Raw genomic sequence first — 20,446 nt, forward strand, 5'->3', positions numbered from 1 at the left:
TATGTACATGTAGCCGCCATGACAGTATCATATAGAATCGTTTCACTCCTTTAAAAATCTTCTATGTTCCATCTATTCATCCTTCCTCCACCCAACCCTTGGCAACTACTGATCTTTTTATTGTCTTCATAGTTTTGCCTTTTCCAGAACGTCACATAGTTAGACCCATCCAGTACACAGCCCTTTCAAACTGGCTTTTTTTCACTTAAGTAATATATACGTTTAACATTCTTCCATGTCTTCATGGCTTGACAGCTCATTTCTTTTTAACACTGAATAATATTCCATTGTCTGGATGTATCACAGTTTATCCATTTGCCTACTGAAGGACATCTTGATTGCTTCCAGCTTTTGGCAATTACGAATAAAGTTGATATAAATATCCATGTGCAGGGTTTCGTGTGGACATAAGTTTTCAGCTCATTTGGGTAAATACCCAGCTGTAAGATTGTTGAATCATATGGTGAAAGTATGTCTTGCAAGAAACTGTCAAAACTGTCTTTCAAAGTGGCCAAACCGTTTTGCATTCCCATCAACAATGAATGACAGCTCCTGTTTTTCCACGTCCTTACCAGCATTCGGTGGTGTTAGCATTTTGACTTTTGGCTACTCTAGTAGATGTGTAGTGGTATCTCATTGTTGTTTTAGTTTGTAATTACCTAATAACATATACTATTAAATATGTTTTGAATTTTTTTGGCATCTGTGTATCTTCTTTGGTGATATGTGATACTTGTTTTTGTATTCATTTAAAAACAGTTATTAATCTCTATCTTTTAACTGGCGTGTTTAACTCCTAAATATTTAATGCAATTTTTGAAATGGTTGGATATGAGTCTATCATTTTTGTTTTATTTTGTTTTCTGTTTGTCTCCTCTGACATTTGTTTCTTCATTTCTTAATTCCTGCCTTTAAAAATTATTTAATATTTTAAGATGTATTTTATTTTAATTTTCCTGATGCTTTATAGCTATTCTGCATTATGTTTAATAGTTGATTTATAAATTACAAAATTCAACCTTAACTTTTCACAGTCCATTTACAATCGATAATGTACTTCTTCATGTAAATTCTACAGCTGACAAGTATGATTTATTAAATAGAAAATTTACCAGACGGAGTTAACAGCCAAGTGGACATGTTAAAGGGAAGAGTAGATGTTCAGGTAGATTAATCAAAATTACTTATAACAGAGAGGAAAAAGATTTAAAACATAATGAACAAAATCTCAGAGACTTGTTTGATGATATCAAACAATCACATAGACATGTAATTGAAATCTCAGAAGAAGAGAAGAAAATCAAGTAGAAAAAATATTTAAAGAAATAATAACCAAACACCTCCCAGCTGTAATAAAAGTCAGAGATTTGCAGATACAAGATATTAGGCAAACACCAAGTAGAATAAACGTGAAGAAGTCCACTCCAGGGCACCTCTCTGTCAAACTGATATAAACTTTGAAAGCAGAAAGAGAGCAACCAAAACAGGCGGCTTTCTAGTGGACTCTTTTTTTTTTTTTTTTTTTTTAAGATGGGGTTTCACTATATTGGTCAGGCTGGTCTCAAACTCCTGACCTCAGGGATCCGCCCACCTCAGCCTCCCCAAGAGCTGGGATTACAGGCGTGAGCCACCGCGCCCGGCTTATCTCTTCCTTATTGTATCTATTTCTCTGATGAAATGTCCCATTTCTGAGCTGAGATTTTGATTGATCAAAAACAAGCTTTTTTTTTTCTTAATTTTTAAACTTCATTGTAGATAGCTATAAAACCTCTTAAAACTACGAAATAACATAACACTTTAAAACCCTTGCCGGCTGGGCATGAGAGCTTACACCTCTAATCCTAGCAGTTTGGGAGGCCAAGGTGGGAAGATTGCTTGAAGCCAGGAGTTTAAGACCAGCCTGGGCAACATAGCAAGACCCTATGTCTACAAAAAATATTTTAAAATTAGCTGAGCACTCTGGCTGAGGCAAGATGGTTGCTTGAGCCCAGGAGTTTAAGGCTGCAGTAAGCTGTGATTGCACCACTTCACTCCAGCCTGTGTGACAGAGTGAGACCTTGTCTCAAAACAAAAACAAAAAACAAACAGAAAACAAGGCTGGGTATGATGGCTCTCGCCTGTAATCCCAGCACTTTGGGAGGCCGAGGCAGGTCGGTCACCTGAGATCAGGAGTTCAAGACCAGCATGACCAATATGGTGAAACCCTGTCTCTACTAAAACTACAAAAATTAGCTGGGCATGGTGGTGTGTGCCTGTAATCCCAGCTACTCGGGAGGTTGAGGCAGGAGAATAGCTTGAACCTGGGAGGCGGAGGCTGCAGTGAGCCGAGACTGTGTCACTGCACTCCAGCCTGGGCAACAGAGCAAGACTCCATTTCAAAAACAAAAACAAACAGAAAAAAACCCCACCAGAAAACAAGAAATAAAACACTTGCCTTTTAAGTTTCAACATCTTATTCATCTCCTTATCAGATCTGATTGACTTTTCTCTTGAGACTGTGTTCCATTTTCCTGTTTTTTAAGATATGTTACATAATTTAGGTTTCAATCTTGGGTATGATGAATGCTAAATTGTGAAGATTCCAGATTCTGTTCTTTTTCTCTGATGAGTGCTGTTTTTCCTTTGTTTTGCAGGTAATTTTCTTGCTGGGCCTGAATTGCAAGCTCTGTTTCTGGGAGGCAGCTCCAGTCTGAGCTTAGATCCTTTGTCTTTAGCTGAGCCGCTTTGAGTATATTTTGCACGTTTGTGGGTCAGGGTTTGATCAGAGATTTGGCCTGCAGATGCCCTCTTTGACTCTTGCTTTACTGGATTCCTTCACTGATTTTCTGCATTCTTGATCTCCTCATTCCCCAGAACGCATAGCCTAGGCGCAGCCGGGTGCATTTGACTCCTCACCTCCTGTTCTCCAACCCAACATACAACAGCAGAGGCGATCCACTTCCATCCCCTCTTCAGCTACTTCAGGCAGTCACTTTGAGTACCATGTCCAGATTTTAGAGTATTTTCTGCAGGAATGGTCACAATACCCAGAATCATCTATAATACCCAGAAGCAGAAGCTCATATATTATTCTTATGGTCATATCCAGTTTTATCACCCCCCTTACTCATCACAGTTGTCCTGCGTGGCCTTGGACTACTTTCAAAATGAAAGAATACTGAAAATAATTCCCATGGGCCCTGATGGCAATTTTAAGGGATACAGACCAAAAGGATTGAGCAATGGGAACATTATCACATGGTTGGAATAAGACTGTAATATCTCAAAGTGGCAGAAGCTACTATTTCCTAATATCAGTTATTTCTTTCTCTCTAAGTAAAACAAACAAACAAAACCAAATCCTGATAGCTAGGCACATAGCTATTACGAATAAAAGCTGCATTTCCCAGTCTCCATTACACCTAGGTTTGGCCATGTAACTAAGTTTTGTGTTTTTTGTTTTTTGTTTATTTTATCTTGCTCTGTTGCCCAGACTGGAGTGCAATGGTGCGATCTTGGCTCACTGCAACCTCTGCCTCACAGTTCAAGCCATTCTTCTGCCTCAGCCTCCTCAGTAGCTGGGATTACAGGTGCGTGCCATCATGCCTGGCTAATTTTTGTGTTTTTAGTAGAGACAGGGTTTCACCATGTTAGTCAGGCTAGTCTTGAACTCCTGACCTCGTGATCCACCTGCCTTGGCCTCCCAAAATGCTAGGATTACAGGCATGAGCCACTGCACCCAGCCGATGTAACTAAGTTCTAGTCAATGGGATGAAAATAGAAGTGTCATGCTGGGCGCAGTGGCTCATGCCTGTAATCTCAGCACTCTGGGAGGCCGAGGCAGGTGGATCACCTGAGGTCAGGAGTTTGAAACCAGCCTGGCCAACAGGGTGAAACCCCGTCTCTACTAAATATACAAAAAAAGAAAACAGAAGTGTCAAGTTCAACTTCCAGGCAGTATCATGAATGAGGAATGCGGAGGTGAGCCCTTTACTGGTCTTTTCTTTTCCCTGCTGGCTGTGATGCTGATGGGATCGCCGAATTCAAGCAGCCATATGTATTTTTTCAAGACCCGTCAAGTGCAGTAGTGAGAAGAGGGGAAAGAGTAGAACAAGGAATCTGATCTGTAACTGACTGTGAACAATCAGTTGAGATAGCTCACTACCTTCAGACCAGCCGTCATGCAGCCATAATTAATCTTGAAGTACAAGCCATGTGCTGAGGTTGAAGAAGCCTGAATCCCTGAAACCATGGGGCTCTGAACCTGCCCTAGCTTGCTCGTCCAGAACTCTTGTTTTGTTTGAACAGGGTCTCACTCTGTCACCCAGGCTGGCGTGCAGTGGTGTAATCATAGCTCACTGCAGCCTCCAACTCCTGGGCTCAAGTGATCCTCTTACCTTAGCCTCCCAAATAGCTGAGACTACAGGCATGAGCCACTAAGCCCAGCCCAGATTTCTTTTATGTGAGAGAAAAATAAATGTATATATCATTTAGTCACTATTATTTTGAGTTTCTATAAGACTCATCCAGCTCAAATCCTAATTAATACTCATTAAATTGGGGAGAAAAAGAGTTCCATTATCTTGTAGTCAGGCCACCAGTACCTGGAAGAACTGTATTTCCTAGCAGCCTTGCCAGCAATCATTTCACTCTACTCTATAGATAAGGAGTGCTATGTAAACTAGCCCTAACTCTAACACTGCCCAGGCCTAAAGTTCAGCTGCAGATGAAATGTCTATAAAACTGTGCCCCCCCGCCACTGCCATTATTATCAAGCAAATCTATCCCCGTCCCAAATACATTTCCTCTTGTATTTCTTCGGGCAGAATGTTTCCTTTTTCTTCCTCCTCAAGGCTGCCTGAGTTATTCATTCATTCAACAAATACATACTGAATGCCTACCTTGATGTCTGTCTTACTCTGAATTTATCTTTGCAAAAATGATGGATGAGATGAGAGTTTTCTGGGCCCTGCTACCAGCCTCAGGATGAGCCGCTTGCAGATCTGTACCTTAACCCTAACCCACCTCACATTATTGTTTTGGCACTGCCTAAACAATGAAAAATCAAAACTAAGAAACTGACTCACAGAACAGAGCTGGAAAGGCCCTCAGAGGCCTTCTAGTTCCACCTTCTTTCATTCACACAAGTAAAGAAGTAGGTTGGCCGGGTGTGATGCCTCACACCTATAATCCTAGCACTTTGGGAGGCCAAGGCGGTGAGTCTTTTTTTTTTTTTTTTTTTTTTTTTTTTAATTACAGAGGAAGTGGGGAAGTGAGGGAAAGAAGGAAGGGGTGAATCTTTTGAGGTCAGGAGTTCGAGACCAACCTGGGCAACATGGTGAGACCCTGTCTGTAGTAAAAATACAAAAATTACAATCTAGCAAAAAATACAAAATCTAGTAAAAAATACAAAAATCTAGTAAAAATACAAAAAAATACAGGCAGTGGCTGGCGCCTGTAATCCCAGCACTTTGGGAGGCCAAGGCAGGCAGATCACAAAGTCATGAGACTGAGACCATCCCGGCCAACATGGTGAAACCCTGTCTCTACTAAAAAAATTAAAAAATTAGCTGGGTGTGGTGGCTTGTGCCTGTAATCTCAGCTACTCGGGAGGCTGAGGCAGGAGAACAGCCTGAACCAGGGAGTTGGAGGTTGCAGTGAGCCAAGATCGTGCCAGTGCACTCCAGCCTGGGCGACAGAGTGAAACTCCATCGCAAACAAACAAACAAACAAACAAACAAAAGAAGTAAGTAAAGTAAGTAAATACATTCTATGCAGCAGAAGTAAAGACTTGCCCAGGGTTATAGTTAGTAGCAAAGCCAGAACCTGGACTCAGCTTTCGCCACCCCCACCCAGTCCTTTGTTCTTTCCTCAGTGATAATTTCCTTCATTCACACTTAATCCAAATACAAAGATTACATATCTGTTATTTTTCACTAGAAAATAAAAATGTTTACTTTAAAATCCATCCCAGGTATATTCACTGTCAAAGAAAAGAATTATCTTTGATGGTTTGTCTTTGCCTTTGATCTCAGTGTACCTGGAAGAGTCAACATACCAGCAATCAAGACCAGGACCTTTCTCTGGCTTTGGAACCCTTGGGACGGGAAGATAATTAAGTCAGGTGAGAGTCACATGCTTAATTGTAAGGTAAGTTTTCAGCGCAAGTTTCCAGCCAAATACCTTTTGCCTAAGGCTCATTCTCAGAAATTTCTCTGCAGTTCTACCAGCCACTCTGTGTGTCACTGTTTTCTAACACTTTGTGCTAGCAATGCCGAATTCTGGCAAAAAAAAAAAGTCTTTGTCCCTCCATTTCAAGGTGGTACAACTGTCACCTATAATAGGTGGGTGGTTTCCAGAAGAGACCTCGTGATTCAGACCCGTGACCCTGCGTCCCTGCTGTGGAAGCAGCTGCCAAGTATACAACTTCAGTCTGTATTTTCAGGGAGCGAAATAAAAGCATTTGTTTTTATAAACTTGCTTTGTTTTGTACTCTATTCACTTGTCATTTCCTTTCCTACATAATGGTTCAGGGACAGTGTGCCCTTTCTGCCATTTTTATTGATTTTTTTTTAAAGCATGCATTTTGTATGCCCCTGGCAGTGTTTGCAGAGACAGAGTCTACCTATAACTTAAACATATTGAACCCAGTAACCGCAAGTGTCTTCTTGGAATATTGACTCTGTATTTTTTGGGTCTCCTCTAATTTTGCAGTCGTGAGCTGGTGCAGTGTTTGGGTATTGAATTGTGGATCCCAATCCCACAGTCTAGTCTTGGAAGGGCAGGGCAGGAAGAGTTCATCCACCAATACTTTATTTCCATTCACTAACCCAGCAGGTTCTGGCTTCAGTCATTCCACCGAGAAATGACAAAGCAGACAGAAAAACCAGGAGACTGGCCAGAATCCTGAGGGCCAGGGTTCAAAGAAGCTCTTCAATTTGTGAGCTTTCAGAATTAAAATCAGTATGGATGGTTCACTGTGTAAAAAATCCCAGCGCTTTGGGAGGCCAAGGCAGGCAGATCACCTGAGGTCAGGAGTTCGAGACCAGCCTGGCCAACATGGTTAAACCTCATCTCTACTAAAAATGCAAAAAAATTAGCTTGGCATGGTGGTGGCCACCTATAATCCTACACACCTGGGAGGCGGAGGCAGGAGAATTGCTTGAATCTGGGAGGTGGAGGTTGTAATGAGCAGAGATCATGCCACTGTACTCTAGCCTGGGTGAAAGGGGGTGACTCCGTCTCAAGAAAAAAAAAAGCAGCATGAATATTTTTTAAAATGCTACTGTTCTCTGGCTGAGCAAAACAATCAAGGTCTATGGAGCCTGAAAATGCTGCAGAACAGAAGCAAACATTCAAAGGAAATCTCTGAAGACAGACAAAGTAAAATAAAAGGTTCTTTTGGCTTAGAAGTCAAGACTATCCTTAGAGGCCACATAGTGACCTTAGGATACTCGCGAGCCAGAGAGAGCTGCCAAGGTACAGCAAAACACAGCAGGCTTTTAACCGTAAGCTGGTTAATACAGGAAGAATAAGCACAGGCAGAACAAAACATCAGAGCCATGCTTTCTTCAGGAGGTCTGAACGTTTTCCACCTTCCTGCAGAGAAAGACCAGAATTGCACTAAAATGACTCTGCGCCTGCAGCTGGAAATCCAGGAGCACCCATAAGAATGAGAGTTAAGATGGCAGGAACTAAAAGGACGGTGCCTGGCCAGGTGTGGTATATGCATAGATCAGTAGGGGGTGCTGTTGTTTTGCTTTGTGCAGATTCCACAGGGAGGAGACATTTCAGACAAAGATTTGGTTTTTGAAGTCTTAGCTTGAAATATTTCCATTTTCTTGCCCATAGTCACAAACTTTTATGCACGTTCCACTCCTTGATCTATATTGCTATAGATGCTGTAACTGCTTTCTTGAGCTTTTGGGATCTAAAAAGGTGGGCGGCCAAGGCGGGCTGATCACCTGAGGTCAGGAGTTCGAGACCAGCCTGACCAGCATGGTGAAACCCATCTGTACTAAAAATACGAAATGAGCGGGGCGTGATGGTGTGTGCCTGTAATCCCAGCTACTCGCAAGGCTGAGGTAGGAGAACTGCTTGACTCAAGGAGGCAGAGGTTGCAGTGCGCTGAGATCGCGCCACTATTCCAGCCTTAGTGACAGAGCGAGACTCCAATTAAAAAAAAAAAAAGGTGTGGGCAGCCCTAGACTTTTTCTTCTGGCTTCTCTGCCCCTGCCCCTCCAGGAATGGTCCCTGGGAAAAAGGAGGTGTTCTGAGCCTACTTCTAGGACACAGCAGGGCATAAGATAATTAATGCAAGAAGGGAAGCAGAGGCTCGAGTACAGTAGGCTGAATGTGTGGAATTGAATGCCTGGATCACCTGGATTGAAGCAGGCTGAAGGCGGCCGGGCAATCGGATCATCTGGTCCCAAATCCCACCTGCTGGAGGAATCCTCTGCTCAAGATTCCTGACCAGTGGTCAGCCAACCCCTGCTTGGACTCCTCAGAGATATTTCTGGCAGACCTCGAGTTACAGTACTCAGATCTCACTCCAAGAAAGGACTTAGCAATCCAGCTTCAAGGAATGTGGTTAGCTGGGAGCCTCCAGCCGTTAGTGCCTTCTGAGTCTGTCTCTTCTCTTGAGCTGAAATCAGTCTTCTCTGGCAGCCCCCAGACAATGACTGAGCAAGGCAGTAGGATAAAGTCCTGGCCACTGCTGCCCAACAGGCGACTCCTGTGAGTGCCAGGCTTTGCTATGGCACTCCCCAGGGGGCAGGCAGAGACTTCATTTCTCCTGCATTACAGCCTGAAGGCGCTACCGCCCAATCCTGCTTTCTGTCCTCTGGAGAAGGACCCAGGCTGGGTGTGGTGGCTCACACCTGTAATCCCAGTGCATTGAGAGGTCAAGGTGGGCAGATACCTCAGGTCGAGAGTTTGAGACCAACCTGACCAACATGGAGAAACCCCATCTCTACTAAAAATACAAAATTAGTTGGGTGTGGTGGTGCGTGCTTGTAATCCCAGCTACTCGGGAAGCTGAGGCAGGAGAATCACTTGAATCCGGGAGGCAGAAGTTGCAGTGAGCCGAGATTGCACCATTGTACTCCAGTCTAGGCAACAAAAGCGAAATTCTGTCTCAAAAAAAAAAAAAAAGAATGGCTCCCAATCTGAGCTCTAACGTCTAGGTGGGATCTGGACAGAGGGACTGTTGTTTTCTGTGGTGTATTCTTCTATCTCTATGCCTTATTTGCAGGGTGGGTTTGCTCAAGCAGCAGTGAGGCAGTGCTCTTCCTGGTGTTCTCCAGCCAGGGACCATCACACTGGCCTGTGCTGAGATAAGGAGCCTGTGGCAGAAGGTAAGCCAGCTGCCTCACTCAGCACTGCTGCTCCCCTGCCCAACCTCCACAGCAAGACCTTCTCCATGAAGGAAGCTGCGTGTGGCTTTCTGTTCCAGCCCAGTGTCCTGATCTCGTCGAGGATTGGCACTGTGAGTGGCACTGAGCGAGGCCACCATCCCGTGTTGTTTCCTCTTTCATGCTGCATCACAGACTTGACATCGAGAACATTCCCCTGCCTTTCGGTAACTGAAACTATTGGGGGTAGAACTCCTACAAAGCATTCTCGTAGACTGCGGGGGAGGAGGCCAGTTGGTGAGAAGGTGTGATAGGGAGGCACGGTGAAGAAGTCCTTAGATTGAGTGCCAAGACTTCTGTTTTAGTCCGGGCCTTGTCGCTGACCAGCAGTGGGTAAGGAAATTCCCACTCGCGGACTCATTTTCCCCGCCTGGTAAAGGAGGCGACAGAGCTAGGTCATTCCTGAGGGCCTCCCAATTTTTGTGCTCTAGGATCCGACCCTTGAGTCAAATGACTTCCACACCATAAATGTCCCTATGCTGGGCCCTTCCACAATGTTTATGTCCCCATCACAGCCCATTACCTTGTCTTCTCCAGGTGCTTTGCCTGGTGACAAATCAGCTGGCTTCAGAATGGGACAGTCACAATGATATCTGGCTGCCAGCCACAAAGATAAGAAAATTAGAGAGTTTGGAGCTGAAGAGAATCTTCAGAAATGTCTCCCCACAGAGACTGCTCTCTTTTGTCAAGCGTAAGGGTATCCATAAATGTGTGCCATTAGAGGGTTACTGAAGGAACTCTGGTGTGCCTCTCTCACCCTCTGCAGGAGGCTGAATAATGACCTCAAATTTATCAGGTCCTAATCCCTGGAACTTGTAAAGATTATCATTATCTTATTCTTTTATATTATTTTGGAGACAGAGTCGCGCTCTGTTGCCCAGGCTGGAGTTCAGTGGTGCAGTCATAGCTCACTGCAGCCTTGACCTCCTGAGCTCAGGCAATCCTCTCACCTCAGCCTCCCAACTAGCTGGGGCTACAGGCATGTGCCACCATGCCTGGCTAATTTTTTTTTAATTTTTTTGTAGAGACAGGGGTCTCACTGTGTTGCCCATGCTAGTCTCGAACTCCTAGACTCAAGCAATCCTCCTGCTTCAACCTCCCAAAGCACTGGGAGCTACCACACAGGCATGAGCCACGGTGCCCAGCCAGGTTATTTTATCTGGAACAATGTTATATTATTTGTAAATATCTTACTATATTTGCTAATGTGTAAATATCCTCCTATATTTGCTAATGTGATGAAATTAAGGATTTCTGAGAGAGGGAGACTATCCTGAATCAACTGGGTGGGCCTTACATACAACCCTAAGCATCGTTATACAATAGAAGCAAAGGAAGATTTCATACACACAATATCACCACGGGGGTCAATATCAAAGGGATATGGCCACAAGCCAAGGAATGCTGGCAGCCACCAGACACCAGAAGAGGCAAGGGACAAAGACCAGATGATCTCCTGGAGCCGCCAGAGGGCGTACCACCCGGTCAACCCCTACTGGCCCCAGGGATGCTGATTTTGGACTTCTGGCCTCCAGAACTGGGAGAGAATGCATTTCTGGTTTTGTTCTGTTTTGCGCTACCAAGTTCGTGGTCATTCATTAGAGCAGCCACAGGAAACTAACACACCCTCTTCCTAAATTTCAGGAACATCTTCCTTTCCTACCAATTTTCTCCTTTATGCTAATAAACAAAGCCACTTGTCCGGTGGCTTAGGATCCATCCTATCAGTCAGCATCCCGGCAGGTAACACTTTGACTTGAGGGCTTCATAAAGGGACCATTTACAAAGGTCTGAGGAGGGTCTGACCTTTATAAATGTCCCTTTATTACGTATAGGAGACAGCTGCCCAGTGTGGAAGATGCTGTCACTGCCTTAGGCCTGAAGGGTCAGGGGAGAGAGCTGAGTGCAGTGGGCCGGTTTCTGACAGGAATCGTGGCCTTCAGTCAGGGGACGCCACCAGCCCTTGGCAGCAGTGTGAAAGGAAGCAGTGAACTAAATATTCCATGGCACGCTCCCCTCCCTTTGAATCTACCTGAAGGTGCCCTCCCAGCTAAATCTACCTGGAAGATATAAGGGCTCCAGTCTGGTCAGCTTCCCAGGCACAGTATGGGTAGGAAAAGGTGGAGATTGATTTCTAAGGCCAAATAGAAAAATCCAGAACCAATGTAACTTTAGTTCTCTCTCAAGACTCTCCACGTGATCAATTTGGTTTCAAAAAATAGAAGGACATCTGGGCACGGTGGCTCACACCTATAATCCCAGCACTTTGGGAGGCCAAGGCAGGCAGATCACCTGAGGTCAGGAGTTCGAGACCAGCCTGGCCAACATGGTGAAACCTTGTCTCTACTAAAAATACAAAAATCAGCCGGATGTGGTGGCACACGCCTGTAGTCCCAGCTACTAGGGAGGCTGAGGCAGGAGAATCGCTTGAACCATGGAGGCAGAGGTTGCAGTGAGCTGAGATTTCACGACTACAATCTAGCCTGGTGACAGAGCAAGACTGTCTCAAAAAAAAAAAAAAAAAGACCCCTGCATCTTGCTCTGGGACCCTGGCCAACTCCCCACCTCTCTGAGCCTCATTTTGCAAAGCTGTGAAATGAAGGGTTTCCAATAGAGAGTAAGATCCACTTCACCTCTGGTGCTTATGATTCTAGAAGCAGGTCTCGTGCTTTTTCCCAGGCTCTGCTGATGTGTGCCTCGGGTCCTGACAACTGTGTATGGACTAAGATATATCTATCCACGCCTCCCTTTTCCATGACGTATCCTTGCATCTGAACAAGCACGTGCGGTGCCTGCTGTAAATCCAACCACTCTGAGGAAGAGAGCAGGGTGTGTTCTCACGTGGTATGCCAGCACACACAGGCGTGCTAGAAAGGAAACATGAGACTCTGAAAACCAGACCGGCCCTGGAGAGCCAACCGCGAGAAACAAGAGACAGGCATAGGGCAAGCCACTCCTCCACGGGCTGCATCAACCGGCCACAGGCACCCTGCTTGTTCCCGCAGGAAACTCGAGGGGGCCTCACAGCCAGCTCGGCTGGTGCAGCCCTTAGGCTGGCCAGCAACTCGACTGCCAGGCCCGGCAGGCCAAGCAAAGCCTCGCTGCCAGAGCCACGCAGATGGTGATGATTAGCCAGAAAGTCAAACTGTGGAAAATTCCAAGGGCCAGGAGGGTCCCTCGTTGACCAATAAACATACCAAGCCCTCCCTGCCACCGTGGGGCATTGTGTTCTGGGCTGTGTTTGCTTTTTCAGCTCCTCCTTTATTCTTGTATCTGTCTGGGACCTCCTTTTAAAAATTCAGGCTGATGGCCGGGCACCGTGGCTCACGCCTGTAATCTCAGCACTTTGGAAGGCCAAGGAGGGCGGATCCCCTGAGGTCAGAAGTTCAAGACCAGCCTGGCCAACATGGTGAAACCCCGTCTCTACCAAAACTACAAAAATAAGCCATGCATGGTGGCGGGCTCCTGTAATCCCAGCTACATGGGCGGCTGAGGCAGAATTGCTTGAACCTGTGAGGCGGAGGTTGCAGTGAGCTGAGATCGCACCACTGCACTCCAGCCTGGGTGACAAGAGTGAGACTCTGACTCAAAAAAAAAAAAAAAAAAAAAAAAAAGCTGAGGCTAAAGAAGGTATCTGCATTGCCTCTAGAAGACTGAGAGTGAGAAGGTGTGGAAGCTCTCCCCTCTCTGCCATCCCCAGTATCTTTGGTGGCCTGGGATGAGCAACAGCTTTTCCTTCCTTTCCCCAATTCCCCTTACTTATTAAACTAGGACCCTGCACAATGAGGTGGACCATGAATGAGAATGGTTTACAGTGCATTATTTGGGGCAGGGATGTCTAAGGGGGATCCGTATTCCAACATTTTAAAAAACTCTCCCTGAACTGCTGATTCCTAAATTCCATTGTCCTCTTGTTTCCAGCAAAATAATTTGATTCTTCTTATAAACACGCCCACACTTGGGCAGTGTGTGTTTTAAGGTTGTCCGGTGAATTAAGAGCCTCGAGGCTTTCCTGGAGGTGAGGAAGGAAGGACGGGGGAGAGGGCTCTGGGCACCCAGGAAGAGCATCACATCCACTTCCCACTGCTGCCGGGTGCTGCCTGTGTTGAGCTGGTGCTATGAATTGTTCTGAAAATTCAGGTAAGCAGCCTCTCTATATAAAGGAAGACGGCAAAAGCCTGCAGTCCAGACCTCAGACCATTAGAAAGGAGAGTGCCATTCCCACCAGGGGACAGATAATCACAGTGTCATGTGGCCAGGGGTTTCCTGGGAGTCTCCCTGCCCTAAGTCCATCTCCCCTAATCACTATCGCACTGAAGCCTAGAAGTCCCCCAAGAGAGCCGCACCAGTGTATGAATTCATTTGTTAATTACTTTCAAGCAGTTTCCTAAACATCGAGTGCTGGTTAGAGGGGGTTCTGATGGACCAAATAAATAAATAAATAAGAGGATCAATTCTGGATATGAGAGACGGAGGGTATTTATTGCAGAGCGGGGCTTGGTGGGAATCCACAGCTGGGATCGTCTCTGTCTTGTTAGAGCGTGACTGAGATCCCTGGAAAAAGGAAAAAGATGTCCCCAATATCTTGAGTGCCCTGGGATGAGCGGGGAGGCCTTTGGGAGTGCACAGAGAAAGGTGAAGAAGGCAACTTGCTTCAAAATTTTACCCCCACCTGGAGCTGCCTGCACCGTTTCCTTGCTCAGACGCACTTATGCCACACATCTCCTGCCCAGCGCCCTCTGAATCTTCCACACTCTGCTCTCCAAAATGCCTAAGCGTGTTTTGCCCAGACTAGCACTGTGCCCATGCTGCAAGAGTTATGGCTCTGTCCGCCAGCTTCTGTGTGCGTACTCTTCAAACAGACACAAACGGCTTAAGTCGGAAATGATCAGATTTACTAGAACTATAATGTCGGGTTTAAGCACCCGCACCCAAATGAGATAGTCCTAAATTAGAATGTCAACGCCAGCGCTTCCCAGCTGTCTGCTTTTGTGCATATGATCTCCTTCTCTGAACCTTGCTATCCTCATTTGCAAACTGGGGATAATAATAGTATTCACCTGACAGGCAGCCGTGAGGATTAAACACATGAGAGGACGCACAGGAAGGATTTAGCACAATGCCTGGCTCCTGGTAGGTGCTCAGTCAATGCCAGCCGTTGATTTATTTCTCATCTACTTTTACTTCCAGTCAAAGTTGGCAAACTAGTTTCAAGACCATTATATGTAATCCAGACTCAGGCTGAGTTCACAAATTTGTTCTTTGAAAAAGCCACAGAATTCTTTTGTAAGTCATAATCTCCTTTCTGTTGTTTTTTTTTTAATCAGTTACATTTAGCTCTTAAATTTCACATCTCAGTTTGAAATCCTAAAGTTATCCTTCCAAAAATACAAGTGGCTCATCCAATGGTGTTAACTCATTGAAAAAAACATATGTTTGCTTTATATAACATTAGGTCAGAGGCGGTGCTCATTTCCACAACCACAAAGGTAAACAAATTACGCTTATACTGTTTTCACTTTTTTTTGTTGTTGTTGTAGTTGTTGTTTTGAGACGGAGTCTTGCTCTGTCACCCAGGCTAGAGTGCAATGGTGCAATCTCGGCTCACTGCAACCTCCACCTCCCAGGCTTAAGTGATTCTCCTTCCTCAGCCTCTAGAGCAGCTGAGATTATAGGCACCGGCCACTACACCCAGCTAATTTTTGTATTTTTAGTAGAGAAGGGATTTCACCATGTTGACCAGGCTGGTCTCAAACTCCTGACCTCAAGTGATTCACCTGCCTCCCAAAGTGCTGGAATTACAGACATGAGCCACCACTCCTGGCCTACACTTACTTCATCTAATACAAAAATATAATTTGGCAATGCCAACCCTGAAGACTAGCTTTTTGTTCGTTTGTTTTTGTTTGTTTTTCAGTTTTATCTCTGGGAGAACAGCTAAGCTCTTCCCTGAAGGTCCTAGGCTGTCTCTCAGAGTCCTTCCTAGCTGGAGTCCAAGCACAATCCTCCTCTCCCCAGCTCAAATGAAATTACATTGCATTTGTTGGTGTCCGTTTTATAGTTTCAAGCACAGTTACTTCTTATTTCCAGGCTGCCCCTAAACTACTTTTCCCTTGGTTAACACAACCACCTCTTTTGTGTATAACGTATTTATTGAGTGTTTACTATATGCCAGATGCAATTCTAAATGCTTCATGTGGATTAATTTTAACTTCATGATATCTTTGCAAAATAGGTACTGTTATTATTATCCTTCTCCAGAGGATATCATCATTTTGAAGAAACTGAGGCACACAGGTTTGTGTAATTTGCCCAAGATGACCAAGCGAAAATGTGGCAGAGCTGAGATGTGAACCCAGGCAGTTTGGCCACAGAGCCTGGCACTTTCCCATTGAACGATACCACCTCGGTAGGGCGTGGTGGCTCATGCCTGTAATCCTGGCACTTTGGGCAGCTGAGGCAGGAGGATCGCTCCAGCCCAGAAGTTCAAGACCAGCCTGGGAAACATAGGGAGACCCCATCTCTACAAAAAAAATTAAACAATTTTTAATAAAATAGCCAGGCATGGTGGTACATGCCTGTAGTTCCAGCTCCTGGGGAGGCTTGGGTAGGAGGATCACTTGAGCCCAGGAGGTCGAGGCTGCAGTGAGCTAGGATTGTGCCGCTGCACTCCAGCCTGGGGGACACAGCAAGACCCTGTATCTAAAAAATAAAACAAACAAACGAAAACGATACCACCTCTTAGGGAAAAAGTGATGTTTCTCAGGGATGCGGTTTGGACAAGAATCCTAACTCCACTTATTCACAGGAGCAGCCTTCCTTCCCAGAGAACATTCCGTCCTGGCCCTGTGACCCTGCTCCTCCCAGCCTATTCTCAGGGGCATTCTTCAACAAAATACAAAGGAGCCACACTCACAGCAACATCCCTCTTACTTCTGTTAAACAGGGCTGCAAAAATATTCGAGGCAGTGTGGCTCAGACTCAGTGGATGGGGCCCTAGTCCCACCTTCACCACTAACTGGTGGGCGCCCTCCAGTCCGTCACTCAATGGGCCTTCCTTTCCACTCCACACAGCAGAGTGGGGGTTGCGCCGAAAGCTTCCTTACAGGGCTTTGCGAGGGTTCCATGAGCTCATCTGTGTAATATGCTTATCTCCGTGCCTGGTTCAATAAATAATCTGTTATTGTTAGGGAAGATCAATAATTAGCTGTTACCATTATTGATCACACAGTTCATAACCGTGAGCACAATTAGAAGGACAAATTCAGAAAAGACTTGCAGAGAGAGACCGGGTTGTAATATTAGCTCTCTGGGGCTCTGCCCCTTGTCTGTCCCTGCACGGAAGGTCAGGTGCCTGAGATGGACGTGCTCACTTGCTGAGCCTGGTTGGCACTCCCACCTCCAGCGGGTTCCCCAGGGCAGAAGGCGATCATTAAGGGAGGTGGATGAAAGGACCGAGTAAGAGCCGAGACAGGGGCAAGCTAGAAATCCTCCGTCAATCAAGTTCGTTCCATACGCAGTCATTTTCAGTCTAGGCAAAGCACTGCTTGTTGCAGGTCAGCAGTTCTACAAACTGTTTTAAAAGCATGCTTTTAACTGTGAGCCTTGACATAAAAGTCTGGTAAGGATAGAACTACTTTGTTGGAAGTAGGAAGAGGAGGCTCCTGGTGCCCCCAGGCTCCCCGTTGAACTCCACAAAGGGGAGCTGCATCCTGCATCCTTTCCGAAGAGCAAAGATGTCCTTAGATCACAAGATGTTTTCTTTTCTTTTCTTTCTTTATTTTTTGAGACAAAGTCTTACTCTGTTGCCCAGACTAGAGTGCAGTGACTAGAGTGCACTGATCTCGGCTCACTGCAACCTCCACCACCCTGGGTTCAAGTAATTCTTCTGCCTCAGCCTCTGAGTGGCTGAGATTACAGGTGCCTGCCACCACGCCCAGCTAATTTTTATATTTTTAGTAGAGATGAGGTTCTGCCATGTTTTCCAGGCTGGTCTCAAACTCCTGACCTCAAGTGATCCACTGGCCTCGGCTTCCCAAAGTACTGGGATTACAGGCGTGAACCACCATGCCCAGCCACACAAGACCGTGCCTGGCTACACCATGCCTGGCTACACAATTTTTCTAAGTTCAGAAGCCATGTTCTAAGAGAAACAAATGTATGTAATAGATATGAACTTAGCTGGGTGCAGTGGCTCATGCCTGTAATCCCAGCAATTTGGGAGGCTGAGGTGGGAGGATGGCTTTAGCCTAGGAGTTTGAGACCAGCCTGGGCAACATGGCACAACCCCATCCCTAAAAAAAATGTAAAAATTTGCTGGGTGTGGTGGTGTACACCTGCAGCCCCAGTTACCCAGGAGGGTGAGGTAGGAGGATCCCCTGAGCCTGAGTGGTCGAGACTGCAGTGAGCCGTGATCGTGCCGCTGCACTCCGGATTGAGCAATAGACCGAGACCCTGTCTCAAAAAAAAAAAAAAGATAAAGTGCAATAAAATATATATATGAAATATATATTTATATATACAAATATATATACATTTATATATAATATTTCATATATATATAAATGTGTATATATATGTATAAATGTAGGCAGAAAAATTAGGAAAATTTAGGAGGCATTTTTGTTTCAAAAATAAAATGCCCACCCCTGAATTAAAAAAAAAAAAAAAGAAAAGGAAAAAAAACCAGACATGAACCCCGCCTTTACGGAGCTTAGAGTCTAGTGTGCTGGCAGCCACGGACTCACACTGGCTGGCAGGGCAAGTGAACTCCAATGTGCCTTGTGGAAGGCACACATCCTAACCTGGCACTGCCACCACCTCCTGCAGAACCCTGGGGCCTTTCTGTCGGAACAGATCCCTCAACAGTTAAACCGGGCTCTGTCCATAAACGCAGGACACTGATGCTCAAGGATCACTCGCTGTTGTGATGGGGAAGAGCATGCTTGTATTATTCATCTGCTTCAGTAAAATAATCTTTTAAAATTAATTTACATCTTACAGTACCTCCATGAGGTGGAGTTATTATTATCCCATTGTCCAGATGAGGAAACTGAGGCTGAGGGCATTTAACTTATTCAAAGTCATCCAGTTAGACAATGCTGGAACGAAGATTCAAACTCCAGCCTTCCTGGTTTCAGAGCACAGCAGTATGCACTCAAGACTGAAAGTGTCTCATTTCAGAGACCTCCTCTGCCACTGACTAGCCTCAGTGTTCTCATCTGTATAATGGGGGTGAGGGTGGTAATGTCCACCACACTTAGAGAGGTAGCTGGCACACAGTAAGTGCTCAAGAATTAGTTGCTACCTTGGAATCACCAACTAGCAGGTAACGACTATTCTGTCCAATTCACGCCGTCATTATTTAGCCTGTCAGAGAACAGTGCAAGGCAGTATGTAGCTATGAACATAATATGTGGTACAGACGAAAAGCCACAGGAATTCAGAGAAAGGCCGCTTGAAACGCTCCTTTTTTTTTTTTTTTGAGACAGAGTCTCGCTCTGTCCGCGATCTTGGCTCACGGAAACCTCCACCTCCTGGATTCAAGCAATTCTTCTGCCTCAGCCTCCTGAGTAGCTGGGATTACAGGCACCTGCCACCACACCCAGCTATTTTTTGTAGTTTTAGTAGAGACAGGGTTTCACCATGTTGGCCAGGCTGGTCTCAAACTCCTGACCTCAGGTGATCTGCCTGCCTCAGCCTCCCATTGTGCTGGGATTACAGGCAGGAGCCACTGTGCCCAGCCTGAAGCGCTCCATTTTTGACTCCTTCATACATCTTCAAGTACTCCTTATGCAGAAGCCATGCTGAGTTCTCTGAGCAGGTCCAATGTCAGCATGTGTGTGGCCAAAACCGGCCTTCCAGAAACTGACTGTCAGGAGCTGGTCCCTCACGAAGCAAAGAGCCACACGCAGGCTCCTGGGTGGACCAGTTAGCTCTGCCCCAGAGAGAAACGTTTTAGATGGCACCTGGGTTCTGTTCTTAGACACAGGGCACTGATGCTCAGGGGCTCTCACCAGGGTCTGTGCCACATCCCTGCACCCAAAGAAACAACTCAAGGCAATTGTCCCCATGGCAGTGGGTAGAAAGAAGGGACGGAGAGAGCCTCTGGGCCAGAAGAACGTATGATCCAGGCCCCGGGAAACAGCTGTGCCCAGTTCATCTGCAGTGAGAATGCCTTTCCCAGCCCTGTCTCCTTCTCACTTCTCTCTAAATCTACTTCCAGATAAAGGTATTTATGACGGTTCCAGGGCAATTCAGGGGCAGAAAGAAAAGAGGAAGGGGAGGGGAGGGGAAGGGAGGGGAGGGGAGGGGAGGGGAGGGGAGAGGAGGGGAGGGGGAAGAAAAGAGAAAAGGAAAGAAAAAAGAAGAGCCAAGAAAAGAAAAGCGCGGAATCAGGGCTTCACAATATTCACTTGCTAGAATTCTGCCATTTAATACCTCCCACACCAAACAAAATATGTGCTTCCAGAGACCCAGGAATTAAAGTTCAACTTGGAAAGAGAGAGGGAAAAGGAATGCCTGACCTTATTCCAGATTCCCAGCCAGTCCACCCACCACCCCGCGCACACCCAAGCCAGGGCAACACCTCAGCCCTGGGCTTAAGGGACGAGCACCTCGTTTTGCTTAGTAAGTGTGAAGTGGCCTCAGGAACGTGCAGTCCCCGTTTCCTACCTCTTCGGCGGGCTCCCCACGGTGGCTCCCCTCTCCCTTCTGTGCCACCTGCTACTGCTGATTGGGCATCTCTCCTGGGGAGGCTGCGGGGCGATCAGGGAGGAGTTCCGAGGAAGGAAGGGGAGGGCATGGTCTCCCAACCAAGCACTTGGTTCCAGGGAAAAGGATGTTTTGTAACTTTCGGCTTGAATTTCCAGAGCCAGAACAGGAAATGTCCACGGGGCTGGAGCTCAAGTGCGAAGTCAGCCGGGTCTCCGGCTCCTCTCCCAGGGGCGCTTCCTACGTGCTCCCAACGCTGGCCCTGCCTGGAATTTAAAGCTCCATCTGAATTCTGGTGCCTTTTCCCCCCTTATTCCTTCCTCTAGCACTTTTTTTTTTTT

General features: G+C 46.0%; 1 protein-coding gene across 2 annotated transcripts in view; it reads right to left on the reverse strand.

Moving 5' to 3' along the window:
• The window catches only part of TACC1 (transforming acidic coiled-coil containing protein 1), a 127,288-nt gene extending 107,050 nt beyond the window's left edge, over positions 1 to 20,238 (reverse strand). Inside the window, exon 1 of one of the 2 annotated variants that reach the window (XM_064368686.1) lies at positions 20,067 to 20,238. The gene's annotated coding sequence lies outside the window, so the exon portion shown is untranslated. The remainder of the gene's footprint in view (positions 1 to 20,066) is intronic. The other variant, XM_064368687.1, reaches the window with a different exon arrangement.
• Positions 20,239 to 20,446: the final 208 nt, after the last annotated feature.

Source organism: Aotus nancymaae, unplaced genomic scaffold (genome assembly GCF_030222135.1).
Source record: "Aotus nancymaae isolate 86718 unplaced genomic scaffold, 86718_ANA_hifiasm-v0.15.2.pri h1tg000079l, whole genome shotgun sequence".
NCBI lineage: Eukaryota > Metazoa > Chordata > Mammalia > Primates > Aotidae > Aotus > Aotus nancymaae.